Source organism: Balaenoptera borealis, assembly GCF_965194805.1.
Source record: "Balaenoptera borealis genome assembly, chromosome: 3".
Classification (NCBI taxonomy): Eukaryota; Metazoa; Chordata; class Mammalia; order Artiodactyla; family Balaenopteridae; genus Balaenoptera; species Balaenoptera borealis.
The window spans coordinates 16605273-16630073 of record NC_138866.1 but is presented as its reverse complement, the minus strand read 5'-3'; positions in this window follow the sequence as shown (position 1 = coordinate 16630073).

Genomic DNA, 24801 nt, shown 5'->3' with positions numbered 1-24801 from the left:
TTCTAAAGCTTTTGTCAACTCTTCGATTTCATTTACTTCTCCCAAATCTCTGTGAAACAAGTTACAATAAGTACTTTGGTGTGAGTTGTGTTTTTCAGATGAAGACACTAAAGCACAATGACACAATCAAATTGGCAAAGACACGTTTGAACTAAATTTCCCTCTCTGCTACCAGGGTTCTTACCTGCGTAAACTGATGTAACATTCAATCCCTCATGCTTTTGAGCTCAATGGGTGCTACACAAGTTGCCACCTGCTGTTGTATATTTTAGTGCCAAATGTTAAGTATATGCTTAAATTCATTCTAAATTGCATCTTACGATATTCAACTAGCGTTTGCCGCTATTCAGATATGCTTGAGACTGGGAGAATCCTCCAATCAAGAACAAAAACCACTACACCCTTTATTTATGTTCTAACCAAAGCCCAGATACATGACAGAAACATTTATTATTCAATCCAAATATTGGATTCCTCTACCTTTTGCAAGCTCCTTTGAAATAAGATAATGGTCATATGATTATCGATGGCCAATTGAAATAGGAGCCAAACTGATATGTGCTACTTCTGGATCAGTGCGGTTAAGGAGGTGATAAGCGTGGTGCAGCTTCCATTACCCAATTGCATGTAGCAAATTGTAGAGTTTTAAGATGGAGGAGGACGACCTGACTTGCATCAGGCTGAGACATGAGCAAGAATAAACCAACATTATGTTAAATCACTACATTTTCAGGGGTTTGTCTATTGCAGCATCTAGCCTTAAATGTTCTAATGAATATAACATAGTACTTTCAAGAAACAGAAAATGGTTTCTGGATCTGTTGCAGTCCACATGACGGTTACCATAAATTGATTAAACAGTAACATTTCAACTACAGAGCATGTTTCAGGGTCCCTGAACTTTTGTACAGATGGAGCACTTAGAACTTAGACTTACCTGGAAATCCCTCATCCCCACCAACATCCAGAGCATAAAATAAAACCTCCTCTGTTGTACAACCTATGACACACCATGAAATGTACAGGTCACAGAGAAACTGAGAACCACACATAATGTGGCAGTGCTAAAGAAGACAAGAAATGACAAAGAAATGATCAGTAACTGAAAGTTGTTTTGAGATGGAGCCTTTAAATATACGTCATTAACAATACAAATAATTAGAGATTTAAGCACAATATCAGAGAAGTCTCTGAAATGACAGTTTGTACTTTCATCATTTAAAGATTGAAAGATAGAGAGATCTTCACTCTTAGGAATTCTAAACACTAACACAAGAAAATTTACTAGCCTTCCCACTGCACACTCACTTGGGATGTTGACAACATAGAATATGTAAAAGGAGCCACAAAATAAAATAGAGTTAAAGGGACATTTTTCTTTTTCTTATTCCTTAAAGGAAACCTGGATAATAATTTTGCCAAGTCCTAAAAACAAAAAGAAGAATACCCAAACACACTTGGGATTTTCTCTTTCGGTGCCCACGTGTGTGTGAAACATTTAATGTGTTTTAGATAAATTAGAACTCAGGGACTTCCCTGGCAGCACAGTGGTTAAGACTCCACGCTCCCAATGCAGGGGGCCCGGGGTTCGATCCCCAGTTGGGGAACTAGATCCCACATGCATGCCACAACGAAGAGTTTGCATCCCATGCCACAACTAAGGAGCCCGCATGCTGCAACTAAGACACAGCGTAGGCAAATAAATAAATTAGAACTTGGAGTGGTTTAGGTCTTAAGTATCTATTCAAATATCCATAAAGGAACCTCTTTTTTTGAATTGGATTGGACCAAGAATAAAATCTCAGCCCGATTCTCGATTAAAAGTTACCGTCTGTTAGAATTAGATAAAGATAATGTTTATAGCTGGCTCTTCTAAGCAGCAGAAGTTAAGTGGGTATTGCTTTGAGTTTTTCCTTGTAGCTGTTGGGACAACTGGGGTGGAAACTTTAATGCTCTCTCCCATTACTAAAATACCCCTAAAAGCCAAAGTGAAGGAAGCTGAACAATGTCATGGGGAAGGAGCAATCCACAGAATTTGTTCTTGATCACGTATCAGACTGTAAAGAGAAGCCCACCTTTGTTTAATGAGGCAGAGTTCCAGTTGGAAGCCAGAATAAAACATAATTGTTTCAGTAACTTTTCCTATTTCTTTAATCCTTAAGTTATCAACAAAGTAAAGAAAACAGTCACACAATGCACATCCACACACATAGGGCTGAGGAAAGAAGGAAAGGCTTAGGAGGGGTTACAGGAGCTTACATGTTCACGTTCCTAGAAAAGGTGGTTTAGTTAATCACTGGATTAGCTTGAGAACTTGGAATTCTCTTTCGGTATCTCTTTGGAATGACACCAATCTGCTTTGCCAATAAATAGGCTATATGTGTTTTGTTATAGGTAGTTACATCTGTGTTGGGTTTTTGTATATCAAATAATTTAAAAACCATGACATGCAAATAACCTGTGTAGCAATGACTAATCTTACATCCCAAATGTTGTAACTGATTTATAGGGAAATGATTCATCAGTGATATTAAGCCAAACATGGGAAGCTTTTCTAGTATTGCAAATACATCTTTTGAATGTTCACTTTTATCTTCTCTTTCCTGTTTCTATTATTGGAATTCTTGCATTGTATGTTTGTTCCAATCCAGACATTATCACAGTTTTCAACCTTGAACATTCCCTGGCCTTGATAAATGAGTGTTCATTGATTTTTTTTCAAAATGGCATTTCCAATTTAATGAATGAGACACTTACTGTGTGACCTTAGGAAGAACACTTAACCTCTCTGGGCATTACCTTCTTCCTGTGGAAATGTAAATGAAAGAGCAGGGATCACTCAGTGTTTTCCTTAAGTTCTGTTGCTGGATAACATTTTGCTACTATTCTCAAAGCACAATTTTATTTCTTCCAAAAAATTTATTACTGCACCCTCATCCTGGTGAATAAAAGGATAGTGAAATGAATACATTTCTAACAGCCACCCATAATCCTAGGTTTTTCTAAAAGATATTTTCTTAGACTCTGATTTCCAAGCATGTGCTTCGTATCTTTTACTGAAGCTTCTTTCCTTTGGGGAAGGGAACCGATGCTTAAAAGAAGCATTTGCATCACAGAAATTGTGGTCCCTATTAATGCCTGTCCAAGGACAAGAATATATCAAAAGGGAAGGAATGATTGTCCTATGTTGAGGTTAAATAGTTACCACCCCTAGGGAAAGCTTATATTTCTTTTGTGCTATGTGTCTGTGAATGTTTTATGAATCCAGTTGAGCTTAAGAATCAAGTTTCTCCAACAGACACAGTTTATTCAGAAGAATAAAGATACAGCAGAAAGTTATTGATTTTTGAGGGATCCACGCCTTGTGAAAAATTAAGCAGACATTCCTTCAAAATCAATATGATTACCCTTGCTGCTTCACAACTGTTACATCGAGTCTGACACAAAGAATGTCTTCATCGTAGAGGGCAGTGGTTGCTTTTGTGGGTCTTTTGAAAACCAAGGGCAGGTGATTTTCCCCTTTGAATGAATCTCTCCTTTCCTCCTGTGATTTCTAATCCTTGACTCCTTTCCACAAATGTGTTAGTAAAAAACACCTTCAACTTTCTCAGGATCCATCTGCAGTTTTGCTGGCCTCTATAGCAGTCACATGGAGGCTTGGAGTTACCTATTGAATCCACTTCCAGGCTGGGTAATTAGTAAGACATTGATATTAGGTTTTATTGTCGCTTTCCAATGGAGGTTACCATGCTGCTCTCTGTGACTTATCAATTCTGATCACTTTGTTTTTTGATAACTGATCATGGACTGCCTTTTCCCATATCTCCTCAGATGCAAGAGTGTCTCGTCTCTCTGTCATTGAATCAATATAAAGTCATACATTGATGCATTTCTATATTCCTATCTAGCTCATTGGTAAGTAACTGAAGTCCATCTCCAATATGCATTCACTGTAGGTCTAGCAATGAGCTTGCTGCTGGAACACACAGAGGAGCAAGATAGAAACCCATTAGTCAAGGAACTCCTTGACTCACAGCATTTCTCCATCAGAGTGCTCTTGGCATTTAGTGCAAGGAAATCTTTTGTTGTAAAAATCTGCCCTGTGCTTTTGCAGGGTATTTAGCATACTTAGTCTCAATCCATCATCAGTAACATCCCTCTGTTAACCCCTCTGCTATTGTGGCAGCTGGAAATACCTCCTTGTATTTATAAAACAACATTGGATAAATAGTACTGCCCTGATTTGAGCTTTTGGTGCACAATTTAATGTCTGCCTTGGTGCCTGGGTACCAGATATCTAACCTTCTGAACACAGGCTCGTGGGCTAAACTCTTTACTTTGATCTTTTGGCTCCCAAACCCTTTGTTCAATAAAGTCCCGGGTCCTGACATGTCAGGGATCTGGGATCTCTTGTCCATCAATTCCACGTATGTAGAAACTGACTAACTCACTTGGTCTCCTCTTAATGGGCAGACTGTGTCTGAATAAATCTAGTCCTTCAGAGTAATGTCTTCTTTAATGCTACAGTGCTCAGTAATTTCCCTAGCAGAATATTTGAGATATATGGGTACTCATTCCCAAGATTTTATTAAATAATTAACAATGTAATATAATATGTTTATCAGGGTAGTTTTACTATGATAACTACTTCTTTTGCTTTTTCATTAAATCACTCCAGGTGTTCATGATTAATTGAGCCACTACTAAATGCCAGGCATTTGACGGATCTTTAGGAATACAGACGCAAGCTTAAATCCGATCCCTCCCCTCAAAGACTTTACATTGTATTAGCAAAATATACTAATCAAAGAATCACACAAATTAATTAAAATTATAATGATAAGTATGAGAGAGAGAGAGAACTCTGAAAGGATATAATGGGAGAATCATCCTTGTTAGTACTGTGACAATTATCCAGAGGAATTGTCACTTGAGATGAGGTCTAAATTTCATGTTCTAAAGAAGAAGTAGTAATTAACTAAATGAAGTTGAGAGGGGAGAATATTCCATCCAGAAGATTAGCATGAGAAAAGGCCTTGTATATCAATATTTACACATATTTAAATCCATTTGTATATGTATATATATTTATGTTATGTGAATGGGATAAGAACTTTCAATATTTGAAAGAAATTAGCTGGCTTTTCCCTCTAAGTCTGGCTTACATGTTCTTATTTATATTAGACAAATCATTTAGCCCCTTTAGACCTTAGTTTTCTCATATGAAAAGTGAAACAATGAAACCTGAAGTATTTTAATGGCCCTTCAAGTTTAGGTCTACAGATTTGTTTAGTAAAACTAGGCAAGAAAAAGTAACCATGACTGCTCTTTAAAATATCAGAATTTGGAAATTCAGGAGAAAGAAATTTTAAATGTATATAGTTTCAAAAAAAAGTTTTTAATGACATTATATATTTTATTCAGGTTAAAAACATAAAAGTTATTATATTGTGTTAAGAGAATCTTGTAATGAGCCCTTGGTTTTCTAGAAAGTATAAAAAATTTAAGCCGTAGTAAAATGTAAATGTTAATGAAAATACCTTATGCTGAATATTTGTTCTCTTACATGATTTTTCTAGCCTATAATTGGTCACACATATCTCTTGACAATACCTATGGCTATTTCTGGATATGTCAATTCAAAATTATTGCTACTTTTTTGTTTTCTTTTTTATGCTCCTGGGCCATACAAAATGACTCTTTGAATTTCTGTCTGTTACAGGGATTAACAGGTACAGATTTAGCCATCAATCTAATTGTTGGACAGATCACACGCCACGTGCATGTCAAGCTAGTTTGTATATTAATTGGTTAAACCCTAATAGTAATCTCAATTAAGTGCTCTCTCATTTGTTTAATTAGCTCTACTTTAAATGGATGGTTTAAATCTATTTGTCTTCTACTCCTAAACCAAATCCTGCCAGAAGGACTGCTCTTGAGAATTACAGCCCCCAAAGTGAATCGAATTGAGCAGAGCTGATTCTAGTCCCACCAACTCTCTTTGCTTCAGCTAGTCATGCTATCTCCTTGTTCCTTGTTTCCTCATTTGCCAAAACAGTGTTTGAAAAGAGATCAGTGGTTTTCCTACTGTGTTTCTTGGTGCCTTAGTTTTTAAAGAAGCACTCCTGGAAAAGCCTTGAGAAAGGGTAAAGAAAATATTCAGTTTACAGCACAGATATACTTTTACTGACTTATCTTCTGGTATTACATGGGAAATTGCATGTAATGAAGAGTTCTATGGCCATACAAACAAAACACACCCTGAACTGGATTTTTTTTTTTTTTGATGTTCCTTCCATTTCTATCTTTCTGTAGATCTATAAATTCAACAATTGATGCATTAATTTTATTCCTAAAAGGGAACAAAGTATCTATACAACCTTGGCTAATACCTGTCTCTAATAAAGCATGGATTGTGTAAGAGAAGACAGAAACATTCCCTCAAACAGCAAGATAAGGCAATTCAACTTCACAAGAGAGACTGATTGCTTCATTCATTCGATAACATGCCAAGGATCCAATGGTGAACAAAACATAATCTGCTATCTTAGAGCTCATGGTATATTGGAGGAAACAGAAACCGACTAATAAGAATACACACACACAGGGCTTCCCTGGTGGCGCAGTGGTTGAGAATCCACCTGCCAATGCAGGGGACACGGGTTCGAGCCCTGGTCCGGGAAGATCCCACATGCCGCGGAGCAGCTAGGCCCGTGAGCCACAACTACTGAGCCTGCGCGTCTGGAGCCTGTGCTCCGCAACAAGAGAGGCCCTGACAGTGAGAGGCCCGCGCACCGCAATGAAGAGTGGCCCCCGTTTGCCACAACTAGAGAAAGCCCTCGCACAGACACGAAGACCCAACAGAGCCAAAAATAAATAAATAAATTAATTAATTAATTAAAAAAAAAAAGAATACACACACATAAAATAACATGTTAAATACTGCTGCAAAGCATGAAAAATAAATAAATCAAGGCACAGGCATAGTGAGTGATGGGGAGTTTATCAACTATCTATCGTTGTGAACAGACATTCCTAAAATTTAGGGGCCAAAAGCAAACAAAAAACCTTTTAATTGCTCATAATTCAGTAGTTTGAACTGGGCTCAGCTGCATGCTCCTGCCGGCCTTGTAGGAGATAACACACGACTTCATTCAGCAGGCTGGTTAACTGAGTGCTGGGCTCAGCTAGATGCCTGGGCTTCTCTCCCTTTCTGCTTGCTTTCTCCACGACTGTGTACCTGATTTCCTCACGGGGCTGCTCTCTACGTTCTGCTCAGCAGTGCAGCCGGACTTCTGGCATGGCGAGAATGAACACAAAAGCAGAAGCTCTTGCGGTTACCTAAGGCTTAGGCCCAGAAATCCTGAAATGGCTTTTCTATTTGTCCTATTGATTAAATTGAGCCCCAGGGATAGCCCAGCTCCAGCAGAGGTGACTACAAACGTGTGTGAGTACCAGGGATCACATTTTATTAGGAGCCACAAATATAACAAAACTATCCCAGGAGGTTCTAGTGTATAAAGTTTTGAAGACCAGAGGCCTCCCTGAGCAGAGACCTGAAGTGGGAATGAATGGAAAAAGACAGTCATGCAAATATTTGGGGAAAAGCTTTCAAGTGGACAGAAAAGCAAATAAATGGCCCCAAGATGGGAAAGCTCAATTGTATGAGAACTGGATAGAAGATGAGCATGAACAGAAGGGAGGGTCTACGTAGGAGAATGATAAGAAATATGGTCAGAAAGACAAGGTTCATATCACATAGAACCTGAAAGACCATGGCCAGATGCTGGAATTTTATTATGTTTTCAATAGAAAATTAATGGAGATTACTGGCCAGAGGAGTGACACAATTTGATTTTTAAAAAGTCACTTGCCTTCTGTGTGAGTTGACTTACTGGCTCCAGAGTGGAGGAAAAGAAGAGAAAGAGGAAGTAATTGTACCCTTGAATATAAGAACATTACAAGAATTGGTCACGGTGATGTTGGAGGATGAAGTAGATAGATTTTAAAAATATTTTGGAGGCAGGCTGACAGGACTTGGTAATGAGTATGGTATGGATTGGGCAAAGAGGAGCCTGATTTTAGCATGAAAAACAGAGTTGGGATGATGCCATTTACAGATACAGAGAAAACTGGAGAGGCGGGTAGGAGCTTGAGAAATCAAGAGATCCAGTTTGGACCTCTTAAGTTTGAGATGCTTCCTCAGCATTCAAATGGATCTGAAGACTGACAGTTAGATATTATAACTCAGGGATGGGACAGGGTCAAAACCATTTCTAAAGTCTTTAAAGCCATGAGACTATATGATATCACTGAGGAGATGAGTATAAAGGGATAAGAGAAGAGCTGAAAACTGAGAGATTTTGAGGCCAGGAAGAACAACTCTAGCAGCAGGGAGAGATTGAGCATAGATCCCAGTAGCAGGGGTACAAATTAGGAAGCATTGCAACAACACAAGTGAAAGATGACTGTCAAATTCAGGGAGTAGCAGTTAGAGGGGAAGAGGGAAATTCGGGTTCACTTGGGGAGAGAAACCACGGGATTCAGTGGCCTACAGGACGTAGAGGTGCTGCCAAAGATTTTATTATATTATTTACTTAATTTTTTTCTTCACAGATTGGGATTTTAAGGCCTTGAGTTCAAATAGTTCTCTCAAATGTAGACTGAATCATTTGCAAAATTATAAAGATGACATAGAACATGGTTTGGAAAGAAATATTGAATAAATAGAGAGGTGGCTGCTCTTATAACCCAGAACAAGACAAAACCATCGAAATCCAGTTTCTTCTGCACAGGTTGTGGTGCCTTAAAGCACTGGGCAATACTCAGATATCTTCTATCACTGTTCTCTCCCTTTTAAAAGTCATCATTTCCTCAAATTTCATGTCTTTTTTAGCCCCTGAAGCGTTTTGAGTGTAGAAGACATTTCATTCATTTAGTATTCATCATTTCTGTGTCTAGCGTTTTCCCTTTTGGTATCTGCCTTTTGGTACCTTATTTGGGAGAACAAAACCAATCTATGTAAAATGATCACAGAACAGTTAGTTGCTACACACTGTGGTACTCACTGAGTGCAATAGGGAGCCAGAAGAGAGAGACATTAGGGTACGCTAGAATACGTAGAGAATGGTTCGTGGAAGAGGTGGGACCTGAACTATTTTCTTTGCGCTTGGACTTTAGATTGACAGGGGACATAGGGAGGACATTTTAGGTGGAAAATCAGTGAAAACAGCAGACATGTAAATCCAAGGAACTGTGTAGTTCTGTCTAGTTTGAAGAAATAAGTCGTAAGGTGGAGTGGAGATTAGTGGTGCAACAACAGGCTGTAGGATTTAAACTTGGGTCAAGCAGAGGCCATTGCAGATTTCAAAAGGACAAGATTTTCATTTTATGAAAGCAGTGTTCAAAGATTAGTTTACTAGCTGTACTCAGGATAGATTGCTAGAGAAAAGAGGACCTCACTAAGGTCCTCTTTTTTCAGTAAGTCCTGTTTGGATTGCTTATAGTCTTCTAAAAGACAAGTTCAGGGTGGCATCCGTGGGGAAAAGAGATGTGGGTGAGAACTAATTACTACACCTCCACTATGCTACTCCTGGTATGAGTTTTGGAACCTTAGAGAACGCTTTGGTTTTACTTCAGGTTAAATAAACTCCTGCTGCCCCCTAGTGGCAAATTGTTGGGGAACAAAGTCTCTGCATCTCTTGTTTATTTTGTGACAGATGTGTGCATTGGTGACACCAACATGGTACATAGAGGAGAACTCTAGAAACCGAGGCACTTTATAGACATCAAAACCCTGACTGTGCATTCGTAATCGCATAAAATATTGATTTGTCTGTTGTCATTGCAATCAGTGAAGTTCTTAATCCATAGGGTTGTTCAGTGATAGCAGTACCGTGCCATATGTCAGTCAGAAGTTGGTCATTTCTTGATGGGTCTAGCAATTTATTCATTTTAATTACTGAAGTTCTGAATCTTTTTAGCCACAATCATCATCATCATGTGATCATCTGGGCTTACTGAACCTTGAACAGGCATGATAGCAAGAGTGTGTTCTAGCTTAAGACTTGTAGCTTAAGATTCTACTCCTCAATTTTTATTTCCTGATTCCCTGTCCCATGTTTATTGTCTGTGGGAAATGCCATTTCCTTCAGGAGAAACCCAACTCCCATTCGCCGTATTGGGATATAGCTTTCTGGCCTAAAGAATGTAATCACGTCAGGAAACAATGGTTCAAGTGACCACCCACTCTTGCTCCTCTTCATAGTCTTTTCATGGTTGAAATAAAACATGGCCTTCAGGGGCTTCCCTGGGCTTCCCTGGTGGCGCAGTGGTTGAGAGTCTGCCTGCCAATGCAGGGGACACGGGTTCGAGCCCTGGTTTGGGAAGATCCCACATGCCGCGGAGCAACTAAGCCCGTGCGCCACAACTGCTGAGCCCGCGCGTTTGGAGCCTGTGCTCCGCAACAAGAGAGGCCACGATAGTGAGAGGCCCGCGCACCGCGATGAAGAGTGGCCCCCGCTCTCCACAACTAGAGAAAGCCCTCGCACAGAAACGAAGACCCAACACAGCCAAAAATAAATAAATTAATTAATTTTTTAAAAAAACAAAAAAAAACACGGCCTTCATCATTTTCCTAAGACCCTTCCAGTGCAGCTTTTCGTTTACAAACTGCTCAGAGAAGGCTACACACAAATTCATAAGAAAAGTCCACACTTTACAAAGATAAGACTCGTGCTCTAAATCAAACATAAAAAAAGTTAATATTTCTTCCCAAAGAGGCATGGAAAAATATCGCACTTATTTTCTTCTGGAAGATATATCCAATTTAATTTACCAAACAGAACAATTCATTTGTAAACCTAAGATATCTGCATAAGTAAATGGTATCTGTTCCAGGAGTACAATGGTGAGTAATTGTTTTGCGCTCATAGAATAAGAAAATTTCTTTTGGTGATTTTTTGGCAAGACAAAGGTACCTTTGTTTTCATCCAGATAAATTCACTTCCAAGGAGATAGGAACTATTTTAAACAGTTTAAACAACACCATTTGCTATTTAAATTGTAAATTTTTAGTGTAAGCTTTCTCCTCCCTGGATTCTATACTCTTAAAAATTAAAAACAATGAAAAGAACAAAAAAGCTTTAAATGGCTCTCACTTTTAAGGTACAGTCATTTAGGAAGTAGGTGTGATTCTGTGTCCCCTGTTTGCCCTCCTCTTAGACCTTTGAACTTCTTAAAGTCAGAAGAGATGACAAACACATCTTTGTAATCCAAGCATCTAGAAATAGTCTGGTTTATAATAGATGATCAATGAAAGTTTGTTGAAAGGAACCCAGAAAGAGGGATATAGGTGACATTGTTAGCAAGAGATAAAACGTAAGCAGTAGCCATCGAGAGACAGGATGTCACTAAGGGGAAACCTATGGGATGATTTAATATTGATTGACAGGGAATTAAAATCCCTTAATTACCCTTTGAATTAAAAACTCGTGGCCTACTCATGTTAAGTCTTTCAGTGTGAATTTTATATTTCAAAATATTGAATAAACTGTGAAGCTGAACTCATGGATGTGATTCCAGCTAAATTCGAGACTGTGTTTAGATACAGTGGGAAAGAAGACAAAGTTTGCTATTGGTGTCTTCTCTTTCTCATCACAAAATACTCTATTTTCTTCCTACGTTGTCCAGGGATATCCTGTTAAGAAAGAAAATGATCTAATGTACAATCTCCATTGTTGGAATATAAGCATTTTTAAAGAAGACTTTAAAGAAAAGTGTGATGCTAAACATACAGTCATACTATGGTAATGAAGGTATTTTAGGCATATGGTAGGGAGCACATTTTGGAAATGGGGTTTGGGAAATAATGTCCCTCAATTATAAGACATAAGCATCAGTTGATATCACTTAATAAGTGCGTAGTTTAGGCTAGTCATAATTGTTATACCTTATGCCACATCCCTCTGGGTTCTTTGACTCAGAGCCTTTATAGTTTCTACAAATGCACATTAAAGGGCTAGGAACTCAACATCACCTTTCTCAATAAGCTTCTTTGTGAATCATATTTTCCATTGAAATCCTATGTTGACATCAACTTGTAACATTCTTGAAACATATGCGTAGCTTTACAAATGAACAGAAACATTCAAGATGTATTTGTTGTTATTCCAATAGGCAGAGATATTGGAAGATCTTTTAAATCTAGCGGTGAAAACGCTGGTGGTGTGTTCAAACTCAGTTCTCATTTTTATAATAATCAATAGCATATCTCCATTCATCCCAACGATTAATATACATAATAATAAGAATCAATTACTATTTTCCAGCGATTTTAAACCAGTTCATTTGTTTCAAACTCTAGGATGGATTTTTTTCAGCTCGGAAGGAAATTAATTACTTTAGTTTTAATTTTAATTGATTTTTAAGGCCTCTTTCATAAGTAGCACTTTGCTTCTCATTTTTTTCTGTAAGGATTTATCTAAATGGTATTCCTTCTTGCTATTTATAACTGTAGAGGTAATTTCTCCAGATTATCTTTAACTTGAACTGCCTGTCCAAAATGGTAATTCCTGCAGAAAAGGGGCAGTAGATATAAAATAGTACAAAGGACACACATTTTAAGGCAGATCAAGCCACACTGAAATCTCACCTCTGAAACTTATAAGATACAAGATTGAACAAGTTATTTTACCTGTTTAATTTTCTTTTTCATGTATTAAATTATTTATATCTTCTTCCTAGAACTGTTTTGAAGAATAACTAAAATAATACCTATTAAGACCCTGATGAAAATAAATACAGAAGAAAGATTAATTCCCACTATTTCCTATCCAGATCTTCATAGTTATTTTGTTCAGGTTTTACTAAAATGTCCTATTAAGTGTCTAAATAAAGTGAGAATCTGCAGCAATATAAATTATTTACTTTATGAAGGGAAAGTGTAATTAGACAAGTCTTAAAAATACCTCAGGGTACTGAAATGTGGAGTCCACGTTTATGTACTTGCTCACCAATAAACCATGGTAAGAGATAAGAAAAATTTAAGAACATGGGCAGAAAGCTGGGCTAGAACAGTATGCTGGACCTTATATAATGCATTAACAGCAGTAAAGAAACGAGCAGAAATGAATGTAATTAGGTGCCTCTCTGTAAATAATGTTTAATATGCAGTGTTAGCCGAGTGAGCTAATGAAAGACGTTTTAATTATAAGAAAATTATTTCTGTAATACCTTAGGCAGAGTGTCTTAAACATGGTCTTAAATATACTGTATATATCAGTCAATTCCTTAAACAATGACATTCATTTCACTACTTTTTGGGACAAAGTTTTGCTATCTGCTAGATGAAGTTAAGCAAGGGAAAGTAAGTGTAAACTTAGTGTTTAAAAGGTGGGCAGACATAAAAGAATGTGGTAACAAACTCTGCTGAGGTAATGTTTTAGAAGTAATTTAGGCTGTGTTAACTCAATGGGATAGTATTAGAAATAAGCAAAAGGCCTCCTGAACATTTGAAGTTGTGAAGAACTTCCCTCGCTTACTGAGTTTTGATATATACACATCATGTGTTTTGGTGAGGTTGCACCACACAGACAAAACACGCAGGCATCTCGCCTTCCTTCCAGGAATTTAAAATAATAAATAGCCTCATCAGATTCCAAACACAGCTGGTTATTTTCTAATAATATTTGAAGAAGCTAACATCAGGCAATGTCGTGTGCATGCTTTCCCAAATATAAACATTGCATCAATAAAGTATAGTTTCATTTATTTGATAGAACAAGGAGCTGGAAGTATAATGGCAGATGTTTCAATCATTTTATCATTGACTTGCTCTGTAACTGTCTGTCAGTCAACAGGCTTTTGTTGTTTCTGTGCTGAATTGATCAATGGTAATGCAGTTATCTGTACTCTTCTTTGACTCATTACCAGGAGAATTGAAAAATAGCATTTATTAAACAAATTTTGCCAAATACTACACTCACAGCACTATCAAAAACTAAGTAAGAGAAGGCTTGAAATGCTGTCCAAAACAGTTCTCAAAAAGAACTATCAGACTTCACATGGCAGAAAATTACAGGGGATAACTTTGCTTTGGAGATGATGAAATACGGCATTAATCTACTATTCCCACAGGTCATACTATCACCATATTCTAAATCTAACACTTTAATTAGTGCATGCTGCCATGAAAACATCTGAGTAAAAGAATCCCAAGGTTGGAAGTAACCTTTAAGAAAACTTATCAAAGTATCTATGTGAGACTCACGTCACCCCTAGAATCTCATGGATAAATGGTTGTCCAGTGCAAGCTTGAACATTCACTCCTATGGAAGCCACTGATTCACCTGGGAACAACTTTGACAGTGGGGATTAATGTCCTTGTATTAATTCCCAGTTTTACTGCATCCACCTTCTACTGTAATTGTGCTTTGTGAAGGGGTTATAAGCTAGATTAATCATTTTTTTCACATTCAGTAGCAATTTAACATATAAGAAGTATGTGCCTGCTGCAAATCAGGCACTGTTTTGGATACAGGAAATAAAATACTGAATAAAAGGGGGAGCCCAATCACATGGCGTTAACTGTCTTGCTGCGGGATGGCTAGGAAACAGGCACGTACATAAGCAAGTACAGTACAGTAATATGACTTAGGATAGGTATTTGTGTAGAATGTAATGGAATTATCCAGCAGGTAGTTGGATTAGGGGTGTTGCCTAAGTGAAGAACAGAGGTATGATAATGCTGTTTTCTTCCAGGAAACAGATAGCACTCACATATACAGGAAGTTAATCAGCTAATAATAAATATCTTGGCCAAGCCCTATCGGGTGACCACCATGCAGCAGCTACTGAGTCATGTACCTTTCCTGGACCATGTCACCTAATACTATGGATGCCATATGAGAAGGCACTATCATTATTTACCTTCTTATAGATGAGAGAACTGAAGTTGGGAGAGGTCAAGTTATTAACCCAACGTCACCCAATGAACAGGTGACTAAGCAAAGACTCAAATCTTAATCCCTGAATAGCACCTCTCCAGGGTAATGCTGTGAGAATGAACTTCACAGGAAAAGCGACTTACAAATGAGATTTCTTCTTTACCAACCTTTTCTCTTTTAGAAAACACTGGATAATTTCCAGAATTTCAAGGGAGCACTTTCAGTTCACAAGCCAAATCCTGATAACGTGGTACATTTCACAAGTTAACAAAGCAAATTCTGGCGTCACCTGGATTCCGTTCTGGGGTCACTCCATTTTGGGGTCAGTTCCTTGCTTTAGGCAAGACCTCCAAGCCTGACCCCCTTTAAGTTTCTCACCTCTAAACACCCTTCTACTAGCTCATTGGCCTGCAGCCCACTGGACTTTTCTCTATTGCTCAAGCACCCCTCCCAAACCTTCCTACTCTGGGCCTTTGTACTTGCTCTTTCCTCTTCCTAAAACATTATTCTCCATATTTTTCCCATACCCCTTTAGCTCCTTATTGTCTCAGAGCCAATGTAGATAGCCAGCTTTGCTGCTTTAGAATTCCACTGCTCTCCACAACTCAAAGTTCTCTCCATCTTATTAGCCAACACTATTTCCTTCAGCGTACTCATCATCTGACCGATAGTGTATATTTATTTGCTTAATCAGTATTTTAATATTCTCCACTGGAATGAAAGCACCATAAGGTTAAGAGTTCTGGCCGGCATGGTCACTATGTATCCTGAACAACTAGAATAATACTTGGCTTCTAGTGAGACTGGAAAAGATAAAAGATAAAAGGATGATTCATTTACTTTTTCAGTGAATATTTGCTGAGTGCCTCCTGTGTGTTGGGCCCAAATGCAATTAAAAAATAACTTGCCTATACCAAAATAGTATCTATATAACGCTATACAGATAAATCTCATTTTCACCAGTTTGAGATGAGACTGAGAAGCTAAAAACTTGGGTCAGTAGCCCAGCCAGCCAGGTAGAAGACGGATGAGGGAGAATCAAAATTAAACTCTCCTACTCCAAAGCATTTGCCCCTATATTTCAGAAAATGTGCTGAGGGCTAAAATAAAAGTGTGACAGTGAAGAGAAATCAGAGCATAAGAGGAACTGATTCAACCTGGGAGAATCAGAGAAATTTCTCAGAAGTGACTATTTCCCTGCGTTTGGAAATTTGAGGAAGAATTTGACAAGAGGAGAAGAGCAGCAAGGAGACATTCCTGCCAGAAAGGAAGTGGTGTGCAAGAAGCAGGGGTGTGCAAATCAACAAAGGTCCATTTAACACCTGCCTTTTTGAAAATAGACTCCGCCATGGCATCAGGGTTTTACAAGTTGCTTGTAAGAATATCTGCAAAACAAGATTTAGCCACTAAAATTCAAACCAAGACACTGAAAGCTAGCATGCTGCCCAATGAAAGTGTAACAAATCAGCACCTGGTTCTGTCTACCAAGCGGAGACGGACAAATTGAACACTGCCGAGTGGACATCAAAAGCTCACTGCAGGGACAGGAATAAAGACGCAGACGTAGAGAATGGACTTGAGGACTCAAGGAGGGGGAAGGGGAAGCTGGGACGAAGTGAGAGAGTGGCACGGACATATATACACTACCAAATGTAAAATAGATAGCTAGTGGGAAGCAGCCGCATAGCACAGGGAGATCAGCTCGGTGCTCTGTGACCACCTAGAGGGGTGGGATAAGGAGGGTGGGAGGGAGACGCAAGAGGGAGGGGATATGGGAATATAAGTATACGTATAGCTGATTCACTTTGTTATACAGCAGAAACGAATTCACCATTGTAAAGCAATTATACTCCAATAATGATGTTAAAAAAAAAGAGAAAGAAATGGGGGAGGAGGAAAGATTCACTTCATAGGGTTTGAAGAAGCAAATTTTAATTTTATTTTAATTAAATAAAATATTGAATTAAAAAAAGAAAAAAGCTCACTGCAGTGAATGGGGATGGAGACTGAGCACCAGAGGCCACGAGCTTGCCCTCCTAATTTATTAGATTCTCGTGAGAAACGCAGATTACAGTCTGTCATGTTTATATTCATGTTCATTTGAGACCCACCATCAGAGCGACAAGGCTAACTGCCCATTGACAGCAGCGTGAAGTCTGCAAAAGCGAAGATGGGTACTGACTGCCAGACTTCCGGAGACAAGCTGGCGTCAGAAATTGCCTCTAAGGCTAGTACACATATTGGTACCCCAGAGTCATCGGGAAATTGTCCCAGAGACAGACTTAAGTGAGAACTCAAGTAACTGTCAGACATATTTCATTACTGATGTAAATACTAAACAGAGTAATTTTGCTGATGTCTCCGGGATTAGCATTAAACCCCGACTCTGCAGGAAAACCTATTGCCTGTAAGGAGGAAATTTCCTTACAGGTTTCGGGTGGTGTGAATGTGCTAATGCCAAAACGCATATTACTTTCCTGCCAGAATTATTTTCCTTAACAACTTTCCCTACACTGGGCTTGGAACAGGTTAGGTTTATTTAAAGGACTCTATTTCAAATAGTATCTATCACATGGAAGTAGGTTGTTTGATGTGTGTCTCTGTGTCTGCACCTGTGTGTCTGTCCATCTGTGTGTTTTTCTCCAAAGGATATTGTATTTCAGAAGAAAATGTCAGAAGTCAAACAGTACAAAGGCCATTTTTTTCTCATAAATTCTTACAGTGGTTTCTTTTCTAGAGGTGTCCCCTTGAATTGCTTGTATTTTAAACATCTGTAATAAGTTATGTACCATTTCTAACTGTATTAGCACTGAATCACTTACTTTTCCAGGAAATAAAATATTTTTCTCTGTTTCATCACTTTTTATTTCATGATCATGCACATGTAAATGTCCTAGATATTTTTTACCCTCAGGGGTTTTGCATACTTACCAGGAATAAAAATGAAAAGAGAGGTAACCAACCCATCGAACATCTCTCTCCAACAGCCAATAGAAATGCATTTGTGAGCTAAAAAAGTGGTATGGTTTGAACAAAGAAAGCTGTTAAATGTACCTTTAGAACTCTATGTAGGGTATAACATTCTGGAGATATAGCTCTGTTTCTACTTCATCTCAACCAGCTTTAATTTCTATACAAAGGGAATATTAAATCTTGAAAAGGCCTAGAAAAGGACAAAGCATATTTATTTGTGAGCACATTAAATATACCAGGCTTCTACTTTGTCATAAAACTTGCATGAACAGATATAAGAACAGGCAAGGAATAAAGGTCATTCCTTTTGTCCAAGCTAAATTCACCAGTTCTCCCCCTAACAAATCACTTATAGATTCCATCAAAATGTGAGTTAATGAATTATAGTACATAATATCCACTGGCAACACAATTTTGCTATGCCTTTTTTTAATATCCTGCTGAAACCATTTTTTTTTTTTAGATTGAAGGAGGTAAAGAGGTAATTAGCACAGGCTTATTAATACTTTCAGGATAAAGTTGTGAAAATTTTCATTTTTTTATGGAAAAGGAAATATATATAAGAAATGGTATTATATGTAGGGAACTTATGCTAACTATACACAAAAATTATCTTTTATAAACATACTTGATATTTGTAAAATTAAATTTGTGTTTTGAGCTACTCCACAAGTCTTAATTTATAATAGAGACGACTTCATGAATGTACTATAATTATTTTTTCCTTTTCATGTAATTTATAGTCAAATTTGGATATATGATGAATAAAACCATTGCTTCTGGGTCCTATTATTTTAGCTTAGCTCTCAACGTTTGGACAAAGCAGAAATGTGAATAGGCTAGTTAAGGATGGTATATAGCTACAGAGTTGGAGTACATCCTGTTGTAATATTAACCCACCAACATGATTTCTCCATGAGCCTCCTGAAAATCTAGAATCAAACCCTTCCTTAATAAGAGGAAATCTCAGATTTGAGGTGTAAGTTAGACTTCAGCCTCACAAGAACTTAAAAATGTTTGATTTCCTATCCATTCATTGGGGAAATTTGAGCTGGTTTGGGCTTCTAGTTTAAAACACCTGAGAGCCTTACCATCTCTAAGAGAGAGTTGGAGTTAACAGTAAGTGTGCTTTCAAAGGTTTGAACCTCTACGCAGCATCCTTAAGAGTTACTCACAACTGTGCTTGGGACTTTGGAAATTGAACTTGAAATCTTAGCCATGAGAAATTTACTTTTCTTTCAATATAGATGGTGCTCTTGACTTCCGTCAAATCAGCATCCTCTGAAGGATACCTTTGTCACTGGATTTCTTACTTCTTCAACTAGAACCTTATAAAAACTGCTTACAAAGGCAGAACTGTATATGTATAATCTACTGATACCCTTCCTATTGGAAGACAACACTTCTTGCTGGTAATTCATGTAATATAGGAACTAAGAAGAATCCTTCACCTCCTTCCCCTCAGTTATTTATAGGACCACAAGAAGAGTACATTACACAAAGCAAAAATGACCTATTAAAAACAACCAGAGTTAGAGGAATTCTACCATTTTTAAAATCATACAAGCGCAATTTTCTGTCATATGGAGTGATGCATTGAAAGGAGCCTAGTTCTAAGATTAAGAAAAAGGTGACTTTTAAATTTTGAAAGAGTAAAATGGGATTTCCTTAAAAGCTGTTTTTGTGGGAAAAAATTATGAGATAGCTGTATTTGTTCTGTATCATCATTCCTTCTTTGCCAGCTCCACAAAACAACCTTTAAAAATAGCTGTGCAGTAACAGCTAAGAATGGAAATGGTTTTAGATAATTTTTTTGTAGTGTGCAGAGGCACCTGAAGGGATGTGGCATTTCCTGTCCTTAGGAAGCTCTTTATCCTGAAACTCTGGGTGGAGGGGAGGAGAAGAAAATAGAAAGAAAGATTTCATCACGACAGAACTCAGTCGATGTTAAAAATGTCGGGGGAGGAGAGAAGATGGCGGAAGAGTAAGACGCGGAGATCACCTTCCTTCCCACAGATACAGTAGAAATACATCTACACGTGGAACTGCTCCTACAGAACACCCACTGAACGCTGGCAGAAAACGTCAGACCTCCCAAAAGGCAAGAAACTCCCCCCGTACTTGGGTAGGGCAAAAGAAAAAAGAAATAACAGAGACAAAAGAATAGGGACGGCACCTGCACCAGTGGGAGGGAGCTGTGAAGGAGGAAAGATTTCCACGCACTAGGAGCCCCTTCGCGGGCAGAGACTGCGGGTGGCGGAGGGGGGAAGCTTCGGAGCCACGGAGGAGAGCGCAGCCACAGGGGTGCGGAGGGCAAAGCGGAGAGATTCCCGCACTTCCCGCACGGAGGCTCGGCGCTGACCAGCACTCACCAGCCCGAGAGGCTTGTCTGCTCACCCGCCGGGGCGGGCGGGGCTGGGAGCTGAGGCTCGGGCTTCGGTCGCAGGGAGAGGACTGGGGCTGGCTGCGTGAACACAGCCTGAAGGGGTTAGTGCACCACAGCTAGCCGGGAGGGAGTCCGGGAAAAAGTCTGCAGCTGCCGAAGAGGCAAGAGACTTTTTCTTCCCTGTTTCCTGGTGCGCGAGGAGAGGGGATTCAGAGCGCCGCCTAAACGAACTTCAGAGACGGGCGCGAGCCGCAGCCAACAGCGCGGATCCCATAGCAACAGGGGCGCAGAGGGAAAAACGGAGAGACTCCCGCACAGAGGCTCGGCGCCGAGCAGCGCTCACCAGCCCGAGAGGCTTGTCTGCTCCCCCGCCGGGGCGGGCGGGGCTGGGAGCGGAGGCTCGGGCTTTGGTTGGATCGCAGGGAGAGGACTGGGGTTGGCGGCGTGAACACAGCCTGAAGGGGTTAGCGCACCACAGCTGGCTGGGAGGGAGACCGGGAAAAAGTCTGCAGCTGCCGAAGAGGCAAGAGACTTTTTCTTGCCTCTTTGTTTCGCGGCGCGCAAGGAGAGGGGATTCAGAGCGCCGCCTAAACGAACTCCAGAAACTGGCACGAGCCGCGGCTATCAGCGCGGACCCCAGAGACGGGCGTGAGACGCTGGGGCTGCTGCTGCCGCCTCCAAGAAGCCTGTGTGCGAGCACAGGTCACTCTCCACACCGCCCCTCCCGGGAGCCCGTGCAGCCCGCCACTGCCAGCGTCCCGTGATCCAGGGACAACATCCCCCGGGAGAATGCACTGCGCGCCTCAGGCTGCTGCAACGTCACGCCGGCCTCTGACTCCGCAGGCTCGCCCCGCCTCCTCTGTACCCCTCCCTCCCCGCGGCCTGGGTGAGCCAGAGTTCCCGAAGCAGCTGCTCCTTTAACCCCGTCCTGTCTGGGCGGGGAACAGACGCCCTCAGGCGACCTACACGCAGAGGCGGGTCCAAATCCAAAGCTGATCCCCAGGAGCTGTGCGAACAGAGAAGAGGAGGGGAAATCTGTCCCAGCAGCCTCAGAAGAAGCGGATTAAAACTCCACAAACAACTTGATGTGCCTGCATCTGTTGAATACCTGAATAGACAACGAATCATCCCAAATTCAGGAGGTGGACTTTGGGAGCAGGATATATTAATTTTTCCCCTTTTCCTTTTTTTTTTTTGTGAGTGTATATGTATATGCTTCTGGGGTAGATTTGGTCTGTATAGCTTTGCTTTACAATAGCTTTATTTTACTTCACTATATTATAGCTTCTTTCTTTCTTTTCTTTCTTTCTTTCTTTCTTTCTTTCTTTCTTTCTTTCCTTCCTTCCTTCCTTCCTCCTTCCTTCCTTCCTTCCTTCCTTCCTTCCTTCCTTCCTTTCTTTCTTTCTTTCTTTCTATTTTTTCTCCCTTTTACTCTGAGCCGTGTGGACGAAAGGCTCTTGGTGCTTCAGCCAGGCATCAGGGCCGTACCTCAGAGGTGGGAGAGCCAACTTCAGGACACTGGTCCACAAGAGACCTCCCAGCTCCACGTAATACCAAACGGCAAAAATCTCTCAGAGATCTCCATCTCAACATCAAGACCCAGCATCACTCAATGACCAGCAAGCTACAGTGCTGAACACCCTATGCCAAACAACTAGCAAGACAGGAACACAGCCTCATCCATTAGCAGAGAGGCTGCCTAAAATCATAATAAGGCCACAGACACCCCAAAATACACCACCAGACGTGGACGTGCCCACCAGAAAGACAAGATCCAGCCTCATCCACCAGAGCTCAGGCACTAGTTCCCTCCACCAGGAAGCCTACACAACCCACTGAACCAACCTTAGCCACTGGGGACAGATACCAAAAACAACGGGAACTACAAACCTGCAACCTGTGATAAGGAGACCCCAAACACAGTAAGATAAGCAAAATGAGACGACAGAAAAACACACAGCAGATGAAGGAGCAGGGTCAAAACACACTAGACTTAACAAATGAAGAGGAAATAGGTAGTCTACCTGAAAAAGAATTCAGAATAATGATAGTAAGGATGATCCAAAATCTTGGAAATAGAATAGACAAAATGCAAGAAGCATTTAACAAGGACGTAGAAGAACTAAAGAGGAATCAAGCAATGATGAAAAACACAATAAATGAAATTAAAAATACTCTAGATGGGATCAATAGCAGAATAACTGAGGCAGAAGAAAGGATAAGTGACCTGGAAGATAAAATGGTGGAAATAACTACTGCAGAGCAGGATAAAGAAAAAAGAATGAAAAGAACTGAGGACAGTCTCAGAGACCTCTGGGACAGCATTAAACGCACCAACATTCGAATTATAGGGGTCCCAGAAGAAGAAGAGAAAAAGAAAGGGACTGAGAAAATATTTGAAGAGATTATAGTTGAAAACTTCCCTAATATGGGAAAGGAAATAGTTAATCAAGTCCTGGAAGCACAGAGAGTCCCATACAGGATAAACCCAAGGAGAAACACGCCAAGACACATATTAATCAAACTGTCAAAAATTAAATATAAGGAAAACATATTAAAGGCAGCAAGGGAAAAAAAACAAATAACACACAAGGGAATCCCCATAAGGTTAACATCTGATCTTTCAGCAGAAACTCTGCAAGCCAGAAGGGAGTGGCAGGATATACTTAAAGTGATGAAGGAGAAGAACCTACAACCAAGATTACTCTACCCAGCAAGGATCTCATTCAAATGTGATGGAGAAATTAAAACCTTTACAGACAAGCAAAAGCTGAGAGAGTTCAGCACTACCAAACCAGCTTTACAACAAATGCTAAAGGAACTTCTCTAGGCAAGAAACACAAGAGAAGGAAAACACCTACAATAACAAACCCAAAACATTTAAGAAAATGGGAATAGGAACATACATATCGATAATTACCTTGAATGTAAATGGATTAAATGCTCCCACCAAAAGACACAGGCTGGCTGAATGGATACAAAAACAAGACCCATATATATGCTGTCTACAAGAGACCCACTTCAGACCTAGAGACACATACAGACTGAAAGTGAGGGGATGGAAAAAGATATTCCATGCAAATGGAAATCAAAAGAAAGCTGGAGTAGCAATTCTCATATCAGACAAAATAGACTTTAAAATAAAGACTATTACAAGAGACAAAGAAGGACACTATATAATGATCAAGGGATCGATCCAAGAGGAAGGTATAACAATTGTAAATATTTATGCACCCAACATAGGAGCACCTCAATACATAAGGCAAGTACTAACAGCCATAAAAGGGGAAATCGACAGCAACACAATCATAGTAGGGGACTTTAACACCCCACTTTCACCAATGGACAGATCATCCAAAATGAAAATAAATAAGGAAACACAAGCTTTAAATGATACATTAAACAAGATGGACTTAATTGATATTTATAGGACATTCCACCCAAAAACAACAGAATACACATTTTTCTCAAGTGCTCATGGAACATTCTCCAGGATAGATCATATCTTGGGTCACAAATCAAACCTTGGTAAATTTAAGAAAATTGAAATCGTATCAAGTATCTTTTCCGACCACAACGCTATGAGACTAGATATCAATTACAGGAAAAGATCTGTAAAATATACAAACACATGGAGGCTACACAATACATTACTTAATAATGAAGTGATTACTGAGGAAATCAAAGGGGAAATCAAAAAATACCTAGAAATAAATGACAATGGAGATACGACGACCCAAAACCTATGGGACGCAGCAAAAGCAGTGCTAAGAGGGAAGTTTATAGCAATACAAGCCTACCTCAAGAAACAGGAAACATCTCGAATAAACAACCTAACCTTGCACCTAAAGCAATTAGAGAAAGAAGAACAAAAAAACCCCAAAGCCAGCAGAAGGAAAGAAATTATAAAGATCAGGTCAGAAATAAATGAAAAAGAAATGAAGGAAACAATAGCAAAAATCAATAAAACTAAAAGCTGGTTCTTTGAGAAGATAAACAAAATTGATAAACCATTAGCCAGACTCATCAAGAGAAAAAGGGAGAAGACTCAGATCAATAGAATTAGAAATGAAAAAGGAGAAATAACCACTGACACTGCAGAAATACAAACGATCATGAGAGATTACTACAAGCAACTCTATGCCAATAAAATGGACAACCTGGAAGAAATGGACAGATTCTTAGAAATGCACAAACTGCCGAGACTGAACCAGGAAGAAATAGAAAATATGAACAGACCAATCACAAGCACTGAAATTGAAACTGTGATTAAAAACCTTCCAACAAACAAAAGCCCAGGACCAGATGGCTTCACAGGTGAATTCTATCAAACATTTAGAGAAGAGCTAACACCTATCCTTCTCAAACTCTTCCAAAATATTGCAGAGGGAGGAACACTCCCAAACTCATTCTACGAGGCCACCATCACCCTGATACCAAAACCAGACAAAGATGTCACAAAGAAAGAAAACTACAGGCCAATATCACTGATGAACA